This window comes from Elephantulus edwardii, unplaced genomic scaffold (genome assembly GCF_000299155.1).
Source record: "Elephantulus edwardii isolate Elephantulus edwardi_28Jun2011 unplaced genomic scaffold, EleEdw1.0 scaffold00040, whole genome shotgun sequence".
In the NCBI taxonomy this organism is placed as follows: Eukaryota; Metazoa; Chordata; class Mammalia; order Macroscelidea; family Macroscelididae; genus Elephantulus; species Elephantulus edwardii.
In genome coordinates, this window is record NW_006399790.1 from 1,942,274 (window position 1) to 1,946,685 (window position 4,412).

A 4,412-nucleotide genomic window follows, 5' to 3' on the forward strand; every position below is an offset into this window, starting at 1 on the left:
CCAATGTTCTGCATCCCAGTCCTGAAACATCTTGTGGAGCATCCCATGATGGGGAGCCTTTGGTGATCTGAGAGGTCAACCAGATTTGATAAGGAAAGAGCATTCACATTGTTTAAGGCCTTTCCTGTCCGTTTGCCCCCCCTCCCCACACCTGGAGCATAAGCCACACCTTGATGGGACCACCTCTGGCAGCTCATCCCTCTGAGCCCTGTTGTTGTGTCAAGCACTCTCATTGTGCATCCTGTATTTGCTGGGGGTAGTACCTCTCATTTCTGATTAATTTATTCAATAAATTTCTTTTTACTTCCACTTAAAAAAAAGAAAGAAAGCTATATAATAATTTTTCTTAGTTTACTCATTTATAAGGTGGAGATAGTTTTGTGTAATTGGATTTACTGTGAAGAAACATTGGTACTTTCAAATAGCACAAGAAATACCTTAAGAAATGTTAATTGTGTAGGAGGCATCTCACTCCCTGATCTAAAATCCTACTACATAGCCATAGTGGTCAAGACAGCACAGTACTGGTACAGTGACAAACACATAGATATCAATGGAATAGAACTGAGAACCCAGAAATCAGCTCATCTACCTATGGTCAACTGATTTTTGACAAAGAGATGAAATCAGTTAAGTGGGCAAATGAAAACCTCTTTAACAAAGGATGTTGGCAGTATCGGAAAACTATCATCTGTAGAAAACTCGAGCAAGACCCACACCTCACACCATGCACAAAAACCAACTCAGACTGGATCAAGAACTTAGGAGTAAAACCAAGGACTATAAATGTCATCAGAGAAAAGCTTGGAAGAACTCTAAAACCCTAATCCACAACATGAACAGTCTTCCAAGCATCTTGAAAAACCTACAACCAACCAGGAGAAAATATAATAGATGAATGAGGATTTCTAAGAATCAAATCCCTATGCATGTAAAAAAACTTCTCCAACAGGGTAAAAAGGACACCCACAGACTGGGGAAAATATTTTGCAATGACATATTTGATAAGGGACTCATTTCTAAAATTTATGGACTACTCCAGCACGTCAACAACAACATCAACAAAATAAACAACCAAATCACAAAATGGGCAGAGGATATGAACAGACAGGTCACTAAAGAAGACATTCAGATGGCAATCAAACACATGAAGAAATGTTCAAAATTCCTAGCTATCAGAGAGATGCAAATCAAAACAACTATGAGATATCATCTCACCCTAGTAAGAATAGCAAAATTTAACAAAACAGTAAGCAACAAATGCTGGCGAGGTTGTGGAGAAGTTGGAACCCTTATTCACAGTTGGTGGGAGTGTAAAATGGTGAAACCACTCTGGAAGGAAGTATAGCACTTTCTCAAAAATTTGAAAATAGAAATACTATTTGAAAAAAATTTTAAAAAGAAGAAATTCCATTTAACCCAGAAATTCTACTACTAGGAATTTACCTAAAGAAACCAGAGCTGCCACCCCAAAAGATATATGCACACCCATGTTTATTGCTGCATTGTTCACAATAGGTAAGAGATGGAAGCAAATGAAGTGCCTATCAACAAATGAATGGATAGAGAAGCGGAATACTATGCAGCACTAAAAAACAAGGAACTCATGCAATATTATTCAAAACCCTGGAGGACATTATGCTGAGTAAAATATCTCAGCAAGAAAGGACAAATACTGCATAATGCCATTGTTATAAAACAGGACTGACATGGGGGTTGAGGGGAATCTAAGAAAAGAGATAAATAATACTACATTGGAGCAGAAGAAGGGAAGAACAATTGTTTTAAAATTTTTTTAATTATTATTTTATTTGTGTGTGTGTGTGTGTGTGTACCGTCAAATCAGATCTGACTGGTACAGGAGGAGATTGTCCCTCCTTTCCAGGCAGAGCATCTGGTGGATTTGAACCGTGCGCCTCTGGGATTGCAGTGCAGCTTCTTGCCACTAGGCCACGAGAGTTCCCCAGGAAGAACAATTTAAAAGGAATATATGATTAGGCATTATTTGTATGACAACAGACCAAATTAAGAGGTGCATAGCAAAGTGAACTGGGGTGCGGAGGGGGTAAATTATGTAACAATGAATGAATATTTTTATTAAAAAATAACAGAAAAATTTTTAAAATGTCAATTGAGAATGAAGAGAGAGGGAGATCAGAATTTCACAAACAAGTCAGTTGATGCAATGTTTTATAACAGGTTCACCAGTCAAGAGTGACAAGGATAATCAGGGGTTGTTATCTTTTCCATCTTTTCCACCCCACCTTAAACATTTAATTTTGGCTCTGTCATATGCTGGATCTGATAAAAATGTCCATTATTGTTTGAATTGTTTGGAAAACCTTCGTTGCCTTTGTTTCCCATGGAGAGCTTATGAGAAGTAATGCGATTTGGAGTTATTTCTGTTGGTTTTCATTCACTTAACAAAGAAGACAGTGGGGATTCAGCCCTAAAAGGCTAGTGGAAAGATGTAGGCATTGTTTTAGTCAGTTTCTCTTGAGGAGCAAAGCCAGTAAAACAGATTATAAAAATAGGTAGAAAGGGATTTACTTCAAGGAAATAGCTTATGAGAATGTGAGGAAATGACTCACATAATTGTGGGGGCTGTTGTTGTTATGGGCTGTCGAGTTAACCACAGCTCATAGTGACCCTATGAACAACAGATCTGAACCTTGCCTTGTGCTGTGCCATCTTCACAATCTGCTGTGCTCAAGCGCACTGTTACAGTCTCGGTCAATCCATCTTGTTGAAAGTCTGCTCTCATTCTCCAACCCTCCACCTTTCCCAAGGCCTGGCCCCTCCTGACAACATGCCCAGGGTATGCATGATGAAGTTACACCAGCCTTCCCTCTAATATGTATTCTGATTGTACTTCCTTCAAGCCAGATTTACTTGTTCCGCATCTATGGTCAAGTGGCCACCGCTGCTCGCTCAGGATTATGGGGGCTGGTGAATCCCAAATCTGCTGACCACAGGGCACACTGAAGACTTCCGCAGACTAACACCCCAAGATCCAGAGTTCAGGCAATGAGAAGAGTGGCAAGTTGAGAGCAAGCTTTGCCAGAACATCCATTTGTATAGTGGAGGCTGGCCGGCATCCCCAAGGAAACTCCCCTTTCAGCTGGTTGGTTGCCCACACCAGATCACAGAATGGAAGGCGATGGCATTAGGGGTGAGCATGTGCCAAACGTCAGAGAGATACAGCCTTGTCAGATTGACACGTAGCATTAACTGTCCAGGCGTTCACAGGGGCTACAGCAGTAGGCTTGGTTGTGAGGGCGCTCTGCGTCTCACTCGCTGGCAGGTAATAATACTAACCAACCACTGTGTTTGGAGTGTTGCCATGGGAAGCATACATCTAGGCCCCATTCTCAGGGTTTTGGATCCACGAGGTCTGAGATGGCATTCAAGAAGTAGCATTTCTAGCAAGTCCTTAGGTGATTCTGATGCTGCTGGCCTGGGCCTTCACTTTGAAAACTAATAGAGGTGGGGCCTGTGCAAGAACACAGTGTAAACAAAGAACTAAAAAAGCAACTCATTAAATCTGTTTCTCTAAAGGGACATTGTTGTCCAGCTACAAACAACCGCTGAGTCAATCCATGTATGGAATTAGGAAAGCACACAGCAGTCAGAATGTATCTATTTTATTGGCCAGGAAGGCCTCTCTTAATGTTTGTCTGAGGTCTGACGCATGAACTGGAAGGAATAGGGAGTTGGATTTATGGGCACAAACAAGGACAAACAAGGATTCCACACTTGTCAGAACCACCTGGAATGCTGGTACCCTGTCTGCTGAATAACAAATTAACCTCTGGAAACTCAGCGTTTCTGTGAGTCAGGAGTCCAGAAGCCTCTTAGCTGAGGGGTTCCAACTCAAGATCTCTTGTGAGGCTACAATGAAATGTCAGCCAAAAAGGCAGCTGGGGAAGGATCAGATTACAAACTCATCCTTATGGGCCTCTCCAAAGGGCTCCCTGAACAGCAAGGCAAGTGGCTTCCTCAGGAGACAGTGACCCAGTAAAGTGAGTGTGAGAGGGTCACAAGACTAAAGCTGTAGTCTTCACCCACAAGTGTACACTTTATTTTTTTTAGAAAAGTTTTCAATCTCTAGAAAAAGTAAGGAAATAGTCCAGAACATTGTCATATACCTCACACCCAAATTTCCCCCTACTTGACATCATTGTTGTGAGCCATCGAGTCAGAACTGACCGATAGCTGACCCTCCAGCGGGCTTTCTGAGGCAGTACATTGCACAGGAGGAGATTGCGCATCTTGCTCCTGCAGAGCTGCTCGTGAATTCACTCTGTGTGCCTTTGGGGTTGGAGCTTAGCTTCTTGCCACGAGGCCTGTGCTTTTTTTTTTTCTATAATTATATTTTCTTAATTTTCATAAACATTTACAGAGATTTTGGG